This window comes from Hyla sarda, chromosome 1, assembly GCF_029499605.1.
Source record: "Hyla sarda isolate aHylSar1 chromosome 1, aHylSar1.hap1, whole genome shotgun sequence".
Classification (NCBI taxonomy): Eukaryota; Metazoa; Chordata; class Amphibia; order Anura; family Hylidae; genus Hyla; species Hyla sarda.
The window spans coordinates 258,649,311-258,670,351 of record NC_079189.1 but is presented as its reverse complement, the minus strand read 5'-3'; the positions used below and the strand labels follow the sequence as shown (position 1 = coordinate 258,670,351).

Here is a 21,041-nt window from a genome sequence, read left to right as displayed (position 1 = left end):
TGTGGATTTAAGCATCAATAAATATTTTTTTTAATCGGAGAGGAAGGCGGCAACAGATCAATAGCACCTTGGATTGCCAGCCAGTCTCCCATGCCCGTACTTGCCGGGCAGCAGTCTGCGATCTGACAAGAACAGGCGCATTCAGCTTAGGATAGCCGTAGACGGCTTCACACCCTGTATATTGAGGATTTAATAAATCCTTTTCGGAATCGGAGCAAAATGTCTACAGAGCTACAGAGCAAAATGTCAACAACACCTGAGATTCCCAGCCAGTCTCCCATGCTGGTACTTACCAGGCCCTAAGCTGGGTAGCAGTCTGCGATCTGACGAAAGCAGGCGCGTTCAGCTTAGGATGTCCGTTAACAGCTTCACGCCCTTTATACTGTGCATTTAAGCATCAATAAATCCTTTTCCGAATAGGAGCGGAAGGCTGCAACAGATTAAAATGTCAACTGCACCCGGGATTCCCAGCCAGTCTCCCATGCTGGTACTTACCAGGCCCTAAGCTGGGTAGCAGTCTGCGATCTGACGAGAGCAGGCGCGTTCAGCTTAGGATGGCCGTTGACAGCTTCTCACTTTGTATACTGTGCATTTAAGCATCAATAAATCCTTTTCGGAATCGGAACGGAAGGCGGCAACAGAGCAAAATGTCAACGGCTGCCGGGATTCCCAGCCAGTCTCCCATGCCAGTACTTACCGGGCCCTAAGCTGGGTAGCAGTCTGCGATCTGACGAGAGCAGGCGCGTTCAGCTTAGGATGGCCATTGACAGCTTCATGCTTTTTATACTGTGCATTTAAGCATCAATAAATCCTTTTCGGAATGGGAGAGGAAGGCGGCAACAGAGCAAAATGTCAATAGCACCTTGGATTGCCAGCCAGTCTCCCATGCCCGTACTTGCCGGGCAGCAGTCTGCGATCTGACAAGAACAAGCACATTCAGCTTAGGATAGCCGTAGACGGCTTCACACCCTGTATACTGTGGATTTAAGCATCAATAAATCCTTTTCGGAATCGGAGCGGAAGGCGGCTACAGAGCAAAATGTTAACAACACCTGGGATTCCCAGCCAGTCTCCCATGCTGGTACTTACCGGGCCCTAAGCTGGGTAGCAGTCTGCGTTCTGACGAGAGCAGGCGCGTTCAGCTTAGGATGGCCGTTGACAGCTTCACGCACTTTATACTGTGCATTTAAGCATCAATTAAATCCTTTTCCGAATCGGAGCGGAAGGCGGCAACAGATTAAAATGTCAACTGCACCCGGGATTCCCAGCCAGTCTCCCATGCTGGTACTTACCAGGCCCTTAGCTGGGTAGCAGTCTGCGATCTGACGAGAGCAGGCACGTTCAGCTTAGAATGGCCGTTGACAGCTTCACACTTTGTATACTGTGGATTTAAGCATCAATAAATATTTTTATTAATCGGAGAGGAAGGCGGCAACAGAGCAAAATGTCAATGGCACCTTGGATTGCCAGCCAGTCTCCCACGCCGGTATCTGCCGGGCAGCAGTCTGCGATCTGAGGAGAGCAGACACGTTCAGCTTAGGATGGCCGTTGACAGCTTCACACCCTGTATACTGTGGATTTAAGCATCAATAAATTATTTTCGGAATCGGAGCGGAAGGCAGCAATAGAGCAAAATGTCAACGGCAACCGGGATTCCCAGCCAGTCTCCCATGCCAGTACTTACCGGGCCCTAAGCTAGGTAGCAGTCTGCGATCTGACGAAAGCAGGCGCGTTCAGCTTAGGATGGCCATTGACAGCTTCATGATTTTTATACTGTACATTTAAGCATCAATAAATCCTTTTCGGAATCGGAACGGAAGGCGGCAAGAGAGCAAAATGTCAACGGCAGCCGGGATTCCCAGCCAGTGTCCCATGCCGGTACTTACCGGGCCCTAAGATCTGTACCAGTCTGCGATCTGACGAGAGCAGGCGAGTTAAGCTTAGGATGGCCGTCGACAGCTTCACACCTTGTATACTGTGGATTTAAGCATCAATAAATTATTTTCGGAATCGGAGCGGAAGGCAGCAATAGAGCAAAATGTCAACGGCAACCGGGATTCCCAGCCAGTCTCCCATGCCAGTACCTACCGGGCCCTAAGCTAGAGCAGTCTGCGATCTGACGAGAGCAGGCGCGTTCAGCTTAGGATGGCCATTGAAAGCTTCATGCTTTTTATACTGTGCATTTAAGCATCAATAAATCCTTTTCGGAATCGGAACGGAAGGCGGCAACAGAGCATAATGTAAACTGCACCCGGGATTCCCAGCCAGTCTCCCATGCCAGTAATTACTAGGCCCTAAGCTGGGTAGCAGTCTGCGATCTGACGAGAGCAGGCGCGTTCAGCTTAGGATGGCCGTTGACATCTTCATGCCTTGTAAATTGTGGATTTAAGCATCAATAAATATTTTTATTAATCGGAGAGGAAGGCGGCAACAGAGCAAAATGTCAATGGCACCTTGAATTGCCAGCCAGTCTCCCATGCTGGTAACTGCCGGGCAGCAGTCTGCGATCTGAGGAGAGCAGGCACATTCAGGCTTAGGATGGCCGTTGACAGCTTCACACCCTGTGTATTGTGGATTTAAGCATCAATAAATCCTTTTCCGAATCGGAGCGGAAGGCAGCAACAGATTAAAATGTCAACTGCACCCGGGATTCCCAGCCAGTCTCCCATGCTGGTACTTACCAGGCCCTAAGCTGGGTAGCAGTCTGCGATCTGACGAGAGCAGGCGCGTTCAGCTTAGGATGGCCGTTGACAGCTTCACGCTTTGTATACTGTGGATTTAAGCATCAATAAATAATTTTCGGAATCGGAGCAGAAACAGAGCAAAATGTCAACTGCACCCGGAATTCCCAGCCAGTCTCCGTTGCTGGTACTTACCAGGCCCGAAGCTGGGTAGCAGTCTGCCATCTGACGAGAACAGGCGCGTTCAGCTTAGGATGGCCGTTGACAGCTTCTCGCCCTTTATACTGTGCATTTAGGCATCAATAAATCCTTTTCGGAATTGGAACGGAAGGCGGCAACAGAGCAAAATGTCAACGGCAGCCGGGATTCACAGCCAGTGTCCCATGCCGGTACTTACCGGGCCCTAAGATCTGTACCAGTCTGCGATCTGACGAGAGCAGGCGCGTTAAGCTTAGGATGGCCGTCGACAGCTTCACACCTTGTATACTGTGGATTTAAGCATCAATAAATTCTTTTCGGAATCGGAGCGGAAGGCAGCAATAGAGCAAAATGTCAACGGCACCCGGGATTCCCAGCCAGTCTCCCATGCCAGTACTTACCGGGCCCTAAGCTGGGTAGCAGTCTGCGATCTGATGAGAGCAGGCGCGTTCAGCTTAGGATGGGCGTTGACATCTTCACGCCTTGTATACTGTGGATTTAAGCATCAATAAATATTTTTTTTAATCGGAGAGGAAGGCTGCAACAGATCAAAATGTCAATAGCACCTTGGATTGCCAGCCAGTCTCCCATGCCCGTACTTGCCGGGCAGCAGTCTGCGATCTGACAAGAACAGGCGCATTCAGCTTAGGATAGCCGTAGACGGCTTCACACCCTGTATATTGTGGATTTAAGCATCAATAAATCCTTTTCGGAATCGGAGCAAACTGTCTACAGAGCTACAGAGCAAAATGTCAACAACACCTGAGATTCCCAGCCAGTCTCCCATACTGGTACTTACCGGGCTCTAAGCTGGGTAGCAGTCTGCGATCTGACGAGAGCAGGCGCATTCAGGTTAGGATAGCCGTAGACAGCTTCACAAGCTGTATACTGTGGATTTAAGCATCAATAAATCATTTTCGGAATCGGAGCGGAAGGCGGCTACAGAGCAAAATGTCAACAACACCTGGAATTCCCAGCCAGTCTCCCATGCTGGTACTTACCTGGCCCTAAGCTGGGTAGCAGTCTGCGATCTGACGAGAGCAGGCGCGTTCAGCTTAGGATGTCCGTTGACATCTTTACGCCTTGTATATTGTGGATTTAACCATCAATAAATATTTTTATTAATCGGAGAAGAAGGCGGCAACAGAGCAAAATGTCAATGGCACCTTGGATTGCCAGCCAGTCTCCCATGCCGGTATCTGCCGGGCAGCAGTCTGCGATCTGAGGAGAGCAGGCATGTTCAGGCTTAGGATGGCCGTTGACAGCTTCACACCCTGTATATTGTGGATTTAAGCATCAATAAATCCTTTTCCGAATCGGAGCGGAAGGCGGCAACAGATTAAAATGTCAACTGCACCTGGGATTCCCAGCCAGTCTCCCATGCTGGTACTTACCAGGCCCTAAGCTGGGTAGCAGTCTGCGATCTGACGAGAGCAGGCGCGTTCAGCTTAGGATGGCCGTTGACAGCTTCATATTTTGTATACTGTGCATTTAAGCATCAATAAATCCTTTTCGGAATCGGAACGGAAGGCGGCAACAGAGCAAAATGTCAACGGCAGCCGGGATTCCCAGCCAGTGTCCCATGCCGGTACTTACCGGGCCCTAAGATCTGTACCAGTCTGCGATCTGACGAGAACAGGCGCATTCAGCTTAGGATGGCCGTAGATATCTTCACACCCTGTATACTGTGGATTTAAGCATCAATAAATCCTTTTCGGAATCGGAGCGTAAGGCGGCAACAGAGCAAAACGTCAACGACACCTGGGATTCCCAGTCAGTCTCCCATGCTGGTACTTACCGGGCCCTAAGCTGGGTACCAGTCTGCGATCTGACGAGAACAGGCGCATTCAGCTTAGGATGGCCGTTGACAGCTTCACACCCTGTATACTGTGGATTTAAGCATCAATAAATCCTTTTCCGAATCGGAGCGGAAGGAGGCAACAGATTAAAATGTCAAGTGCACCCGGGATTCCCAGCCAGTCTCCCATGCTAGTTCTTACCAGGCCCTAAGCTGGGTAGCAGTCTGCGATCTGACAAGAGCAAGCGCGTTCAGCTTAGGATGGCCGTTGACAGCTTCTTGCCCTTTATATTGTGCATTTAAGCATCAATAAATCCTTTTCGGAATCGGAACGGAAGGCGGCAACAGAGCAAAATGTCAACGGCAGCCGGGATTCCCAGCCAGTGTCCCATGCCGGTACTTACCGGGCCCTAAGATCTGTACCAGTCTGCGATCTGACGAGAACAGGCGCATTCAGCTTAGGATGGCCGTAGACCTCTTCACACCCTGTATACTGTGGATTTAAGCATCAATAAATCCTTTTCGGAATCGGAGCGTAAGGCGGCAACAGAGCAAAATGTCAACGGCAGCCGGGATTCCCAGCCAGTGTCCCATGCCGGTACTTACCGGGCCCTAAGATCTGTACCAGTCTGCGATCTGACGAGAGCTGGCGCGTTAAGCTTAGGATGGCCGTCGACAGCTTCACACCTTGTATACTGTGGATTTAAGCATCATTAAATTATTTTCGGAATCGGAGCGGAAGGCAGCAATAGAGCAAAATGTCAACGGCACCTGGGATTCCCAGCCAGTCTCCCCTGCCAGTACTTACCGGGCCCTAAGCTGGGTAGCAGTCTGCGATCTGATGAGAGCAGGCACGTTCAGCTTAGGATGGCCATTGACAGCTTCACACTTTGTATACTGTGGATTTAAGCATCAATAAATAATTTTTGGAATCGGAGCAGAAACAGAGCAAAATGTCAACTGCACCCGGGATACCCAGCCAGTCTCCCATGCTGGTACTTACCAGGCTTGAAGCTGGGCAGCAGTCTGCGCTCTGACGAGAACAGGCGCATTCTGCTTAGGATGGCCGTAGACATCTTCACACCCTGTATACTGTGGATTTAAGCATCAATAAATCCTTTTCGGAATCGGAGCGGAAGGCGGCAACAGAGCAAAATGTCAACGACACCTGGGATTCCCAGCCAGTGTCCCATGCTGGTACTTACCGGGCCCTAAGCTGGGTAGCAGTCTGCGATCTGACGAGAGCAGGCGCGTTCAGCTTAGGATGGCCGTTGACAGCTTCTCGCCCTTTATACTGTGCATTTAAGCATCAATAAATCCTTTTCGGAATCGGAACGGAACGGAAGGCGGCAACAGAGCAAAATGTTAACGGCAGCCGGGATTCCCAGCCAGTGTCCCATGCCGGTACTTACCGGGCCCTAAGATCTGTACCAGTCTGCGATCTGACGAGAGCAGGCACGTTAAGCTTAGGATGGCCGTCGACAGCTTCACACCTTGTATACTGTGGATTTAAGCATCAATAAATTATTTTCGGAATCGGAGCGGAAGGCAGCAATAGAGCAAAATGTCAATGGCAATGGCACTGGCACCCGGGATTCCCAGCCAGTCTCCCATGCCAGTACTTACCGGATCCTAAGCTGGGTAGCAGTCTGCGATCTGATGAGAGCAGGCTCATTCAGCTTAGGATGGCCGTTGACAGCTTCACACCTTGTATACTGTGGATTTAAGCATCAATAAATTCTTTTCGGAATCGGAGCGGAAGGCAGCAATAGAGCAAAGTGTCAACGGCAACCGGGATTCCCAGCCAGTCTCCCATGCCAGTACTTACCGGGCCCTAAGCTGGGTAACAGTCTGCGATCTGACAAGAGCAGGCGCGTTCAGCTTAGGATGGCCATTGACAGCTTCATGCTTTTTATACTGTGCATTTAAGCATCAATAAATCCTTTTCGGAATCGGAACGGAAGGCGGCAACAGAGCAAAATGTCAACTGCACCCGGGTTTCCCAGCCAGTCTCCCATGCCAGTACTGACTGGGCCCTAAGCTGGGTAGCAGTCTGCGATCTGACGAGAGCAGGCGCGTTCAGCTTAGGATGGCCGTTGACATCTTCACGCCTTGTATATTGTGGATTTAAGCATCAATAAATATTTTTATTTGTCGGAGAGGAAGGCTGCAACAGAGCAAAATGTCAATGGCACCTTGGATTGCCAGCCAGTCTCCAATGCCGGTAACTGCCGGGCAGCAGTCTGCGATCTGAGGAGAGCAGGCACGTTCAGGCTTAGGATGGCCGTTGACAGCTTCACACCCTGTATATTGTGGATTTAAGCATCAATAAATTATTTTCCGAATCGGAGCGGAAGGCGGCAACAGATTAAAATGGCAACTGCACCCGGGATTCCCAGCCAGTCTCCCATGCTGGTACTTACCAGGCCCTAAGCTGGGTAGCAGTCTGCGATCTGACAAGAGCAGGCGCGTTCAGCTTAGGATGGCCGTTGACAGCATCACACTTTGTATACTGTGGATTTAAGCATCAATAAATAATTTTCGGAATCGGAGCAGAAACAGAGCAAAATGTCAACTGCACCCGGGATTCCCAGCCAGTCTCCCATGCTGGTACTTACCAGGCCCGAAGCTGGGTAGCAGTCTGCGATCTGACGAGAACAGGCGCATACAGCTTAGGATGGCCGTAGACATCTTCACACCCTGTATACTGTGGATTTAAGCATCAATAAATCATTTTCGGAATCGGAGCGGAAGGCGGCAACCGAGCAAAATGTCAACGACACCTGGGATTCCAAGCCAGTCTCCCATGCTGGTACTTACTGGGCCCTAAACTGGGTAGCAGTCTGCGATCTGATGAGAGCAGGCGCGTTCAGCTTAGGATGGCCGTTGACAGCTTCTCGCCCTTTATACTGTGCATTTAGGCATCAATAAATCCTTTTCGGAATCGGAGCGGAAGGCAGCAATAGAGCAAAATGTCAACGGCACCCGGGATTCCCAGCCAGTCTCCCATGCCAGTACTTACCGGGCCCTAAGCTGGGTAGCAGTCTGCGATCTGATGAGAGCAGGCGCGTTCAGCTTAGGATGGGCGTTGACATCTTCACGCCTTGTATACTGTGGATTTAAGCATCAATAAATATTTTTTTTAATCGGAGAGGAAGGCTGCAACAGATCAAAATGTCAATAGCACCTTGGATTGCCAGCCAGTCTCCCATGCCCGTACTTGCCGGGCAGCAGTCTGCGATCTGACAAGAACAGGCGCATTCAGCTTAGGATAGCCGTAGACGGCTTCACACCCTGTATATTGTGGATTTAAGCATCAATAAATCCTTTTCGGAATCGGAGCAAACTGTCTACAGAGCTACAGAGCAAAATGTCAACAACACCTGAGATTCCCAGCCAGTCTCCCATACTGGTACTTACCGGGCTCTAAGCTGGGTAGCAGTCTGCGATCTGACGAGAGCAGGCGCATTCAGGTTAGGATAGCCGTAGACAGCTTCACAAGCTGTATACTGTGGATTTAAGCATCAATAAATCATTTTCGGAATCGGAGCGGAAGGCGGCTACAGAGCAAAATGTCAACAACACCTGGAATTCCCAGCCAGTCTCCCATGCTGGTACTTACCTGGCCCTAAGCTGGGTAGCAGTCTGCGATCTGACGAGAGCAGGCGCGTTCAGCTTAGGATGTCCGTTGACATCTTTACGCCTTGTATATTGTGGATTTAACCATCAATAAATATTTTTATTAATCGGAGAAGAAGGCGGCAACAGAGCAAAATGTCAATGGCACCTTGGATTGCCAGCCAGTCTCCCATGCCGGTATCTGCCGGGCAGCAGTCTGCGATCTGAGGAGAGCAGGCATGTTCAGGCTTAGGATGGCCGTTGACAGCTTCACACCCTGTATATTGTGGATTTAAGCATCAATAAATCCTTTTCCGAATCGGAGCGGAAGGCGGCAACAGATTAAAATGTCAACTGCACCTGGGATTCCCAGCCAGTCTCCCATGCTGGTACTTACCAGGCCCTAAGCTGGGTAGCAGTCTGCGATCTGACGAGAGCAGGCGCGTTCAGCTTAGGATGGCCGTTGACAGCTTCATATTTTGTATACTGTGCATTTAAGCATCAATAAATCCTTTTCGGAATCGGAACGGAAGGCGGCAACAGAGCAAAATGTCAACGGCAGCCGGGATTCCCAGCCAGTGTCCCATGCCGGTACTTACCGGGCCCTAAGATCTGTACCAGTCTGCGATCTGACGAGAACAGGCGCATTCAGCTTAGGATGGCCGTAGATATCTTCACACCCTGTATACTGTGGATTTAAGCATCAATAAATCCTTTTCGGAATCGGAGCGTAAGGCGGCAACAGAGCAAAACGTCAACGACACCTGGGATTCCCAGCCAGTCTCCCATGCTGGTACTTACCGGGCCCTAAGCTGGGTACCAGTCTGCGATCTGACGAGAACAGGCGCATTCAGCTTAGGATGGCCGTTGACAGCTTCACACCCTGTATACTGTGGATTTAAGCATCAATAAATCCTTTTCCGAATCGGAGCGGAAGGAGGCAACAGATTAAAATGTCAAGTGCACCCGGGATTCCCAGCCAGTCTCCCATGCTAGTTCTTACCAGGCCCTAAGCTGGGTAGCAGTCTGCGATCTGACAAGAGCAAGCGCGTTCAGCTTAGGATGGCCGTTGACAGCTTCTTGCCCTTTATATTGTGCATTTAAGCATCAATAAATCCTTTTCGGAATCGGAACGGAAGGCGGCAACAGAGCAAAATGTCAACGGCAGCCGGGATTCCCAGCCAGTGTCCCATGCCGGTACTTACCGGGCCCTAAGATCTGTACCAGTCTGCGATCTGACGAGAACAGGCACATTCAGCTTAGGATGGCCGTAGACCTCTTCACACCCTGTATACTGTGGATTTAAGCATCAATAAATCCTTTTCGGAATCGGAGCGTAAGGCGGCAACAGAGCAAAATGTCAACGGCAGCCGGGATTCCCAGCCAGTGTCCCATGCCGGTACTTACCGGGCCCTAAGATCTGTACCAGTCTGCGATCTGACGAGAGCTGGCGCGTTAAGCTTAGGATGGCCGTCGACAGCTTCACACCTTGTATACTGTGGATTTAAGCATCATTAAATTATTTTCGGAATCGGAGCGGAAGGCAGCAATAGAGCAAAATGTCAACGGCACCTGGGATTCCCAGCCAGTCTCCCCTGCCAGTACTTACCGGGCCCTAAGCTGGGTAGCAGTCTGCGATCTGACGAGAGCAGGCACGTTCAGCTTAGGATGGCCATTGACAGCTTCATGCTTTTTATACTGTGCATTTAAGCATCAATAAATCCTTTTCGGAATCGGAGAGGAAGGCGGCAACAGAGCAAAATGTCAATAGCACCTTGGATTGTCAGCCAGTCTCTCATGCCCGTACTTGCCGGGCAGCAGTCTGCGATCTGACAAGAACAGGCACATTCAGCTTAGGATAGCCGTAGACGGCATCACACCCTGTATACTGTGAATTTAAGCATCAATAAATCATTTTCGGAATCGAAGCGGAAGGCGGCTACAGAACAAAATGTCAACAACACCTGGGATTCCCAGCCAGTCTCCCATGCTGGTACTTAACGGGCCCTAAGCTGGGTATCAGTCTGCGATCTGACGAGAGCAGGCGCGTTCAGCTTAGGATGGCCGTTGACAGCTTCACACTTTGTATACTGTGGATTTAAGCATCAATAAATAATTTTCGGAATCGGAGCAGAAACAGAGCAAAATGTCAACTGCACCCGGGATTCCCAGCCAGTCTCCCATGCTGGTACTTACCAGGCCCGAAGCTGGGAAGCAGTCTGCGATCTGACGAGAACAGGCGCATTCAGCTTAGGATGGCCGTAGACATCTTCACACCCTGTATACTGTGGATTTAAGCATCAATAAATCCTTTTCCGAATCGGAGCGGAAGGCGGCAACAGATTAAAATGTCAACTGCACCCGGGATTCCCAGCCAGTCTCCCATGCTATAACTTACCAGGCCCTAAGCTGGGTAGCAGTCTGCGATCTGATGAGAGCAGGCGGGTTCAGCTTAGGATGGCCGTTGACAGCTTCACATTTTGTATACTGTGCATTTAAGCATCAATAAATCCTTTTCGGAATCGGAACGGAACGCGGCAACAGAGCAAAATGTCAACGGCAGCCGGGATTCCCAGCCAGTCTCCCATGCTGGTACTTACCGGGCGCTAAGCTGGGTAGCAGTCTGCGATCTGACGAGAGCAGGCGCGTTGAGCTTAGGATGGCCGTTGACAGCTTCTCGCCCTTTATACTGTGCATTTAAGCATCAATAAATCCTTTTTGGAATCGGAACGGAAGGCGGCAACAGAGCAAAATGTCAACGGCAGCCGGGATTCCCAGCCAGTGTCCCATGCCGGTACTTACCGGGCCCTAAGATCTGTACCAGTCTGCGATCTGACGAGAACAGGCGCATTCAGCTTAGGATGGCCGTAGACATCTTCACACCCTGTATACTGTGGATTTAAGCATCAATAAATCCTTTTCGGAATCGGAGCGTAAGGCGGCAACAGAGCAAAATGTCAACAGCAGCCGGGATTCCCAGCCAGTGTCCCATGCTGGTACTTACCGGGCCCTAAGATCTGTACCAGTCTGCGATCTGATGAGAGCAGGCGCGTTAAGCTTAGGATGGCCGTCGACAGCTTCACACCTTGTATACTGTGGATTTAAGCATCAATAAATTATTTTCGGAATCGGAGCGGAAGGCAGCAATAGAGCAAAATGTCAATGGCAATGGCAATGGCAATGGCACTGGCACCCGGGATTCCCAGCCAGTCTCCCATGCCAGTACTTACCGGATCCTAAGCTGGGTAGCAGTCTGCGATCTGACGAGAGCAGGCTCATTCAGCTTAGGATGGCCGTTGACAGCTTCACACCTTGTATACTGTGGATTTAAGCATCAATAAATTCTTTTCGGAATCGGAGCGGAAGGCAGCAATAGAGCAAAGTGTCAACGGCAACCGGGATTCCCAGCCAGTCTCCCATGCCAGTACTTACCGGGCCCTAAGCTGGGTAACAGTCTGCGATTTGACAAGAGCAGGCGCGTTCAGCTTAGGATGGCCATTGACAGCTTCATGCTTTTTATACTGTGCATTTAAGCATCAATAAATCCTTTTCGGAATCGGAACGGAAGGCGGCAACAGAGCAAAATGTCAACTGCACCCGGGTTTCCCAGCCAGTCTCCCATGCCAGTACTTACTGGGCCCTAAGCTGGGTAGCAGTCTGCGATCTGACGAGAGCAGGCGCGTTCAGCTTAGGATGGCCGTTGACATCTTCACGCCTTGTATATTGTGGATTTAAGCATCAATAAATATTTTTATTTGTCGGAGAGGAAGGCTGCAACAGAGCAAAATGTCAATGGCACCTTGGATTGCCAGCCAGTCTCCAATGCCGGTAACTGCCGGGCAGCAGTCTGCGATCTGAGGAGAGCAGGCACGTTCAGGCTTAGGATGGCCGTTGACAGCTTCACACCCTGTATATTGTGGATTTAAGCATCAATAAATTATTTTCCGAATCGGAGCGGAAGGCGGCAACAGATTAAAATGGAAACTGCACCCGGGATTCCCAGCCAGTCTTCCATGCTGGTACTTACCAGGCCCTAAGCTGGGTAGCAGTCTGCGATCTGACAAGAGCAGGCGCGTTCAGCTTAGGATGGCCGTTGACAGCATCACACTTTGTATACTGTGGATTTAAGCATCAATAAATAATTTTCGGAATCGGAGCAGAAACAGAGCAAAATGTCAACTGCACCCGGGATTCCCAGCCAGTCTCCCATGCTGGTACTTACCAGGCCCGAAGCTGGGTAGCAGTCTGCGATCTGACGAGAACAGGCGCATACAGCTTAGGATGGCCGTAGACATCTTCACACCCTGTATACTGTGGATTTAAGCATCAATAAATCCTTTTCGGAATCAGAGCGGAAGGCGGCAACCGAGCAAAATGTCAACGACACCTGGGATTCCAAGCCAGTCTCCCATGCTGGTACTTACCGGGCCCTAAACTGGGTAGCAGTCTGCGATCTGATGAGAGCAGGCGCGTTCAGCTTAGGATGGCCGTTGACAGCTTCTCGCCCTTTATACTGTGCATTTAGGCATCAATAAATCCTTTTCGGAATCGGAGCGGAAGGCAGCAATAGAGCAAAATGTCAACGGCACCCGGGATTCCCAGCCAGTCTCCCATGCCAGTACTTACCGGGCCCTAAGCTGGGTAGCAGTCTGCGATCTGATGAGAGCAGGCGCGTTCAGCTTAGGATGGGCGTTGACATCTTCACGCCTTGTATACTGTGGATTTAAGCATCAATAAATATTTTTTTTAATCGGAGAGGAAGGCTGCAACAGATCAAAATGTCAATAGCACCTTGGATTGCCAGCCAGTCTCCCATGCCCGTACTTGCCGGGCAGCAGTCTGCGATCTGACAAGAACAGGCGCATTCAGCTTAGGATAGCCGTAGACGGCTTCACACCCTGTATATTGTGGATTTAAGCATCAATAAATCCTTTTCGGAATCGGAGCAAACTGTCTACAGAGCTACAGAGCAAAATGTCAACAACACCTGAGATTCCCAGCCAGTCTCCCATACTGGTACTTACCGGGCTCTAAGCTGGGTAGCAGTCTGCGATCTGACGAGAGCAGGCGCATTCAGGTTAGGATAGCCGTAGACAGCTTCACAAGCTGTATACTGTGGATTTAAGCATCAATAAATCCTTTTCGGAATCGGAGCGGAAGGCGGCAACAGAGCAAAATGTCAACGACACCTGGGATTCCCAGCCAGTGTCCCATGCTGGTACTTACCGGGCCCTAAGCTGGGTAGCAGTCTGCGATCTGACGAGAGCAGGCGCGTTCAGCTTAGGATGGCCGTTGACCGCTTTTCGCCCTTTATACTGTGCATTTAAGCATCAATAAATCCTTTTCGGAATCGGAACGGAACGGAAGGCGGCAACAGAGCAAAATGTCAACGGCAGCCGGGATTCCCAGCCAGTGTCCCATGCCGGTACTTACCGGGCCCTAAGATCTGTACCAGTCTGCGATCTGACGAGAGCAGGCGCGTTAAGCTTAGGATGGCCGTCGACAGCTTCACACCTTGTATACTGTGGATTTAAGCATCAATAAATTATTTTCGGAATCGGAGCGGAAGGCAGCAATAGAGCAAAATGTCAATGGCAATGGCAATGGCACTGGCACCCGGGATTCCCAGCCAGTCTCCCATGCCAGTACTTACCGGATCCTAAGCTGGGTAGCAGTCTGCGATCTGATGAGAGCAGGCTCATTCAGCTTAGGATGGCCGTTGACAGCTTCACACCTTGTATACTGTGGATTTAAGCATCAATAAATTCTTTTCGGAATCGGAGCGGAAGGCAGCAATAGAGCAAAGTGTCAACGGCAACCGGGATTCCCAGCCAGTCTCCCATGCCAGTACTTACCGGGCCCTAAGCTGGGTAACAGTCTGCGATCTGACAAGAGCAGGCGCGTTCAGCTTAGGATGGCCATTGACAGCTTCATGCTTTTTATACTGTGCATTTAAGCATCAATAAATCCTTTTCGGAATCGGAACGGAAGGCGGCAACAGAGCAAAATGTCAACTGCACCCGGGTTTCCCAGCCAGTCTCCCATGCCAGTACTGACTGGGCCCTAAGCTGGGTAGCAGTCTGCGATCTGACGAGAGCAGGCGCGTTCAGCTTAGGATGGCCGTTGACATCTTCACGCCTTGTATATTGTGGATTTAAGCATCAATAAATATTTTTATTTGTCGGAGAGGAAGGCTGCAACAGAGCAAAATGTCAATGGCACCTTGGATTGCCAGCCAGTCTCCAATGCCGGTAACTGCCGGGCAGCAGTCTGCGATCTGAGGAGAGCAGGCACGTTCAGGCTTAGGATGGCCGTTGACAGCTTCACACCCTGTATATTGTGGATTTAAGCATCAATAAATTATTTTCCGAATCGGAGCGGAAGGCGGCAACAGATTAAAATGGCAACTGCACCCGGGATTCCCAGCCAGTCTCCCATGCTGGTACTTACCAGGCCCTAAGCTGGGTAGCAGTCTGCGATCTGACAAGAGCAGGCGCGTTCAGCTTAGGATGGCCGTTGACAGCATCACACTTTGTATACTGTGGATTTAAGCATCAATAAATAATTTTCGGAATCGGAGCAGAAACAGAGCAAAATGTCAACTGCACCCGGGATTCCCAGCCAGTCTCCCATGCTGGTACTTACCAGGCCCGAAGCTGGGTAGCAGTCTGCGATCTGACGAGAACAGGCGCATACAGCTTAGGATGGCCGTAGACATCTTCACACCCTGTATACTGTGGATTTAAGCATCAATAAATCATTTTCGGAATCGGAGCGGAAGGCGGCAACCGAGCAAAATGTCAACGACACCTGGGATTCCAAGCCAGTCTCCCATGCTGGTACTTACTGGGCCCTAAACTGGGTAGCAGTCTGCGATCTGATGAGAGCAGGCGCGTTCAGCTTAGGATGGCCGTTGACAGCTTCTCGCCCTTTATACTGTGCATTTAGGCATCAATAAATCCTTTTCGGAATCGGAGCGGAAGGCAGCAATAGAGCAAAATGTCAACGGCACCCGGGATTCCCAGCCAGTCTCCCATGCCAGTACTTACCGGGCCCTAAGCTGGGTAGCAGTCTGCGATCTGATGAGAGCAGGCGCGTTCAGCTTAGGATGGGCGTTGACATCTTCACGCCTTGTATACTGTGGATTTAAGCATCAATAAATATTTTTTTTAATCGGAGAGGAAGGCTGCAACAGATCAAAATGTCAATAGCACCTTGGATTGCCAGCCAGTCTCCCATGCCCGTACTTGCCGGGCAGCAGTCTGCGATCTGACAAGAACAGGCGCATTCAGCTTAGGATAGCCGTAGACGGCTTCACACCCTGTATATTGTGGATTTAAGCATCAATAAATCCTTTTCGGAATCGGAGCAAACTGTCTACAGAGCTACAGAGCAAAATGTCAACAACACCTGAGATTCCCAGCCAGTCTCCCATACTGGTACTTACCGGGCTCTAAGCTGGGTAGCAGTCTGCGATCTGACGAGAGCAGGCGCATTCAGGTTAGGATAGCCGTAGACAGCTTCACAAGCTGTATACTGTGGATTTAAGCATCAATAAATCATTTTCGGAATCGGAGCGGAAGGCGGCTACAGAGCAAAATGTCAACAACACCTGGAATTCCCAGCCAGTCTCCCATGCTGGTACTTACCTGGCCCTAAGCTGGGTAGCAGTCTGCGATCTGACGAGAGCAGGCGCGTTCAGCTTAGGATGTCCGTTGACATCTTTACGCCTTGTATATTGTGGATTTAACCATCAATAAATATTTTTATTAATCGGAGAAGAAGGCGGCAACAGAGCAAAATGTCAATGGCACCTTGGATTGCCAGCCAGTCTCCCATGCCGGTATCTGCCGGGCAGCAGTCTGCGATCTGAGGAGAGCAGGCATGTTCAGGCTTAGGATGGCCGTTGACAGCTTCACACCCTGTATATTGTGGATTTAAGCATCAATAAATCCTTTTCCGAATCGGAGCGGAAGGCGGCAACAGATTAAAATGTCAACTGCACCTGGGATTCCCAGCCAGTCTCCCATGCTGGTACTTACCAGGCCCTAAGCTGGGTAGCAGTCTGCGATCTGACGAGAGCAGGCGCGTTCAGCTTAGGATGGCCGTTGACAGCTTCATATTTTGTATACTGTGCATTTAAGCATCAATAAATCCTTTTCGGAATCGGAACGGAAGGCGGCAACAGAGCAAAATGTCAACGGCAGCCGGGATTCCCAGCCAGTGTCCCATGCCGGTACTTACCGGGCCCTAAGATCTGTACCAGTCTGCGATCTGACGAGAACAGGCGCATTCAGCTTAGGATGGCCGTAGATATCTTCACACCCTGTATACTGTGGATTTAAGCATCAATAAATCCTTTTCGGAATCGGAGCGTAAGGCGGCAACAGAGCAAAACGTCAACGACACCTGGGATTCCCAGCCAGTCTCCCATGCTGGTACTTACCGGGCCCTAAGCTGGGTACCAGTCTGCGATCTGACGAGAACAGGCGCATTCAGCTTAGGATGGCCGTTGACAGCTTCACACCCTGTATACTGTGGATTTAAGCATCAATAAATCCTTTTCCGAATCGGAGCGGAAGGAGGCAACAGATTAAAATGTCAAGTGCACCCGGGATTCCCAGCCAGTCTCCCATGCTAGTTCTTACCAGGCCCTAAGCTGGGTAGCAGTCTGCGATCTGACAAGAGCAAGCGCGTTCAGCTTAGGATGGCCGTTGACAGCTTCTTGCCCTTTATATTGTGCATTTAAGCATCAATAAATCCTTTTCGGAATCGGAACGGAAGGCGGCAACAGAGCAAAATGTCAACGGCAGCCGGGATTCCCAGCCAGTGTCCCATGCCGGTACTTACCGGGCCCTAAGATCTGTACCAGTCTGCGATCTGACGAGAACAGGCACATTCAGCTTAGGATGGCCGTAGACCTCTTCACACCCTGTATACTGTGGATTTAAGCATCAATAAATCCTTTTCGGAATCGGAGCGTAAGGCGGCAACAGAGCAAAATGTCAACGGCAGCCGGGATTCCCAGCCAGTGTCCCATGCCGGTACTTACCGGGCCCTAAGATCTGTACCAGTCTGCGATCTGACGAGAGCTGGCGCGTTAAGCTTAGGATGGCCGTCGACAGCTTCACACCTTGTATACTGTGGATTTAAGCATCATTAAATTATTTTCGGAATCGGAGCGGAAGGCAGCAATAGAGCAAAATGTCAACGGCACCTGGGATTCCCAGCCAGTCTCCCCTGCCAGTACTTACCGGGCCCTAAGCTGGGTAGCAGTCTGCGATCTGACGAGAGCAGGCACGTTCAGCTTAGGATGGCCATTGACAGCTTCATGCTTTTTATACTGTGCATTTAAGCATCAATAAATCCTTTTCGGAATCGGAGAGGAAGGCGGCAACAGAGCAAAATGTCAATAGCACCTTGGATTGTCAGCCAGTCTCTCATGCCCGTACTTGCCGGGCAGCAGTCTGCGATCTGACAAGAACAGGCACATTCAGCTTAGGATAGCCGTAGACGGCATCACACCCTGTATACTGTGAATTTAAGCATCAATAAATCATTTTCGGAATCGAAGCGGAAGGCGGCTACAGAACAAAATGTCAACAACACCTGGGATTCCCAGCCAGTCTCCCATGCTGGTACTTAACGGGCCCTAAGCTGGGTATCAGTCTGCGATCTGACGAGAGCAGGCGCGTTCAGCTTAGGATGGCCGTTGACAGCTTCACACTTTGTATACTGTGGATTTAAGCATCAATAAATAATTTTCGGAATCGGAGCAGAAACAGAGCAAAATGTCAACTGCACCCGGGATTCCCAGCCAGTCTCCCATGCTGGTACTTACCAGGCCCGAAGCTGGGAAGCAGTCTGCGATCTGACGAGAACAGGCGCATTCAGCTTAGGATGGCCGTAGACATCTTCACACCCTGTATACTGTGGATTTAAGCATCAATAAATCCTTTTCCGAATCGGAGCGGAAGGCGGCAACAGATTAAAATGTCAACTGCACCCGGGATTCCCAGCCAGTCTCCCATGCTATAACTTACCAGGCCCTAAGCTGGGTAGCAGTCTGCGATCTGATGAGAGCAGGCGGGTTCAGCTTAGGATGGCCGTTGACAGCTTCACATTTTGTATACTGTGCATTTAAGCATCAATAAATCCTTTTCGGAATCGGAACGGAACGCGGCAACAGAGCAAAATGTCAACGGCAGCCGGGATTCCCAGCCAGTCTCCCATGCTGGTACTTACCGGGCGCTAAGCTGGGTAGCAGTCTGCGATCTGACGAGAGCAGGCGCGTTGAGCTTAGGATGGCCGTTGACAGCTTCTCGCCCTTTATACTGTGCATTTAAGCATCAATAAATCCTTTTTGGAATCGGAACGGAAGGCGGCAACAGAGCAAAATGTCAACGGCAGCCGGGATTCCCAGCCAGTGTCCCATGCCGGTACTTACCGGGCCCTAAGATCTGTACCAGTCTGCGATCTGACGAGAACAGGCGCATTCAGCTTAGGATGGCCGTAGACATCTTCACACCCTGTATACTGTGGATTTAAGCATCAATAAATCCTTTTCGGAATCGGAGCGTAAGGCGGCAACAGAGCAAAATGTCAACAGCAGCCGGGATTCCCAGCCAGTGTCCCATGCTGGTACTTACCGGGCCCTAAGATCTGTACCAGTCTGCGATCTGATGAGAGCAGGCGCGTTAAGCTTAGGATGGCCGTCGACAGCTTCACACCTTGTATACTGTGGATTTAAGCATCAATAAATTATTTTCGGAATCGGAGCGGAAGGCAGCAATAGAGCAAAATGTCAATGGCAATGGCAATGGCAATGGCACTGGCACCCGGGATTCCCAGCCAGTCTCCCATGCCAGTACTTACCGGATCCTAAGCTGGGTAGCAGTCTGCGATCTGACGAGAGCAGGCTCATTCAGCTTAGGATGGCCATTGACAGCTTCACACCTTGTATACTGTGGATTTAAGCATCAATAAATTCTTTTCGGAATCGGAGCGGAAGGCAGCAATAGAGCAAAGTGTCAACGGCAACCGGGATTCCCAGCCAGTCTCCCATGCCAGTACTTACCGGGCCCTAAGCTGGGTAACAGTCTGCGATTTGACAAGAGCAGGCGCGTTCAGCTTAGGATGGCCATTGACAGCTTCATGCTTTTTATACTGTGCATTTAAGCATCAATAAATCCTTTTCGGAATCGGAACGGAAGGCGGCAACAGAGCAAAATGTCAACTGCACCCGGGTTTCCCAGCCAGTCTCCCATGCCAGTACTTACTGGGCCCTAAGCTGGGTAGCAGTCTGCGATCTGACGAGAGCAGGCGCGTTCAGCTTAGGATGGCCGTTGACATCTTCACGCCTTGTATATTGTGGATTTAAGCATCAATAAATATTTTTATTTGTCGGAGAGGAAGGCTGCAACAGAGCAAAATGTCAATGGCACCTTGGATTGCCAGCCAGTCTCCAATGCCGGTAACTGCCGGGCAGCAGTCTGCGATCTGAGGAGAGCAGGCACGTTCAGGCTTAGGATGGCCGTTGACAGCTTCACACCCTGTATATTGTGGATTTAAGCATCAATAAATTATTTTCCGAATCGGAGCGGAAGGCGGCAACAGATTAAAATGGAAACTGCACCCGGGATTCCCAGCCAGTCTTCCATGCTGGTACTTACCAGGCCCTAAGCTGGGTAGCAGTCTGCGATCTGACAAGAGCAGGCGCGTTCAGCTTAGGATGGCCGTTGACAGCATCACACTTTGTATACTGTGGATTTAAGCATCAATAAATAATTTTCGGAATCGGAGCAGAAACAGAGCAAAATGTCAACTGCACCCGGGATTCCCAGCCAGTCTCCCATGCTGGTACTTACCAGGCCCGAAGCTGGGTAGCAGTCTGCGATCTGACGAGAACAGGCGCATACAGCTTAGGATGGCCGTAGACATCTTCACACCCTGTATACTGTGGATTTAAGCATCAATAAATCCTTTTCGGAATCAGAGCGGAAGGCGGCAACCGAGCAAAATGTCAACGACACCTGGGATTCCAAGCCAGTCTCCCATGCTGGTACTTACCGGGCCCTAAACTGGGTAGCAGTCTGCGATCTGATGAGAGCAGGCGCGTTCAGCTTAGGATGGCCGTTGACAGCTTCTCGCCCTTTATACTGTGCATTTAGGCATCAATAAATCCTTTTCGGAATCGGAGCGGAAGGCAGCAATAGAGCAAAATGTCAACGGCACCCGGGATTCCCAGCCAGTCTCCCATGCCAGTACTTACCGGGCCCTAAGCTGGGTAGCAGTCTGCGATCTGATGAGAGCAGGCGCGTTCAGCTTAGGATGGGCGTTGACATCTTCACGCCTTGTATACTGTGGATTTAAGCATCAATAAATATTTTTTTTAATCGGAGAGGAAGGCTGCAACAGATCAAAATGTCAATAGCACCTTGGATTGCCAGCCAGTCTCCCATGCCCGTACTTGCCGGGCAGCAGTCTGCGATCTGACAAGAACAGGCGCATTCAGCTTAGGATAGCCGTAGACGGCTTCACACCCTGTATATTGTGGATTTAAGCATCAATAAATCCTTTTCGGAATCGGAGCAAACTGTCTACAGAGCTACAGAGCAAAATGTCAACAACACCTGAGATTCCCAGCCAGTCTCCCATACTGGTACTTACCGGGCTCTAAGCTGGGTAGCAGTCTGCGATCTGACGAGAGCAGGCGCATTCAGGTTAGGATAGCCGTAGACAGCTTC

General features: G+C 50.4%; 20 pseudogenes; all 20 read right to left on the bottom strand.

The window, feature by feature from the left end:
* Positions 1-446: 446 nt before the first annotated feature.
* Positions 447-566, bottom strand: LOC130350713 (5S ribosomal RNA; annotated as a pseudogene).
* Positions 567-648: 82 nt separating this feature from the next.
* LOC130352519 (5S ribosomal RNA) lies at positions 649-768 on the bottom strand (annotated as a pseudogene).
* A 272-nt stretch (positions 769-1,040) lies between these two features.
* LOC130347839 (5S ribosomal RNA) lies at positions 1,041-1,160 on the bottom strand (annotated as a pseudogene).
* A 1,472-nt stretch (positions 1,161-2,632) lies between these two features.
* On the bottom strand, positions 2,633-2,752 carry LOC130350702 (5S ribosomal RNA; annotated as a pseudogene).
* A 479-nt stretch (positions 2,753-3,231) lies between these two features.
* LOC130332336 (5S ribosomal RNA) lies at positions 3,232-3,351 on the bottom strand (annotated as a pseudogene).
* A 480-nt stretch (positions 3,352-3,831) lies between these two features.
* On the bottom strand, positions 3,832-3,951 carry LOC130352279 (5S ribosomal RNA; annotated as a pseudogene).
* Positions 3,952-4,224: 273 nt separating this feature from the next.
* Positions 4,225-4,344, bottom strand: LOC130329713 (5S ribosomal RNA; annotated as a pseudogene).
* A 1,092-nt stretch (positions 4,345-5,436) lies between these two features.
* Positions 5,437-5,556, bottom strand: LOC130352728 (5S ribosomal RNA; annotated as a pseudogene).
* A 277-nt stretch (positions 5,557-5,833) lies between these two features.
* On the bottom strand, positions 5,834-5,953 carry LOC130340310 (5S ribosomal RNA; annotated as a pseudogene).
* Positions 5,954-7,650: 1,697 nt separating this feature from the next.
* On the bottom strand, positions 7,651-7,770 carry LOC130332315 (5S ribosomal RNA; annotated as a pseudogene).
* A 480-nt stretch (positions 7,771-8,250) lies between these two features.
* LOC130352278 (5S ribosomal RNA) lies at positions 8,251-8,370 on the bottom strand (annotated as a pseudogene).
* Positions 8,371-8,643: 273 nt separating this feature from the next.
* On the bottom strand, positions 8,644-8,763 carry LOC130329702 (5S ribosomal RNA; annotated as a pseudogene).
* Positions 8,764-12,670: 3,907 nt separating this feature from the next.
* On the bottom strand, positions 12,671-12,790 carry LOC130352430 (5S ribosomal RNA; annotated as a pseudogene).
* Positions 12,791-12,872: 82 nt separating this feature from the next.
* Positions 12,873-12,992, bottom strand: LOC130332304 (5S ribosomal RNA; annotated as a pseudogene).
* A 480-nt stretch (positions 12,993-13,472) lies between these two features.
* Positions 13,473-13,592, bottom strand: LOC130340224 (5S ribosomal RNA; annotated as a pseudogene).
* Positions 13,593-15,295: 1,703 nt separating this feature from the next.
* On the bottom strand, positions 15,296-15,415 carry LOC130332293 (5S ribosomal RNA; annotated as a pseudogene).
* Positions 15,416-15,895: 480 nt separating this feature from the next.
* LOC130352277 (5S ribosomal RNA) lies at positions 15,896-16,015 on the bottom strand (annotated as a pseudogene).
* A 273-nt stretch (positions 16,016-16,288) lies between these two features.
* LOC130329690 (5S ribosomal RNA) lies at positions 16,289-16,408 on the bottom strand (annotated as a pseudogene).
* A 3,907-nt stretch (positions 16,409-20,315) lies between these two features.
* On the bottom strand, positions 20,316-20,435 carry LOC130352429 (5S ribosomal RNA; annotated as a pseudogene).
* Positions 20,436-20,517: 82 nt separating this feature from the next.
* LOC130332282 (5S ribosomal RNA) lies at positions 20,518-20,637 on the bottom strand (annotated as a pseudogene).
* Positions 20,638-21,041: the final 404 nt, after the last annotated feature.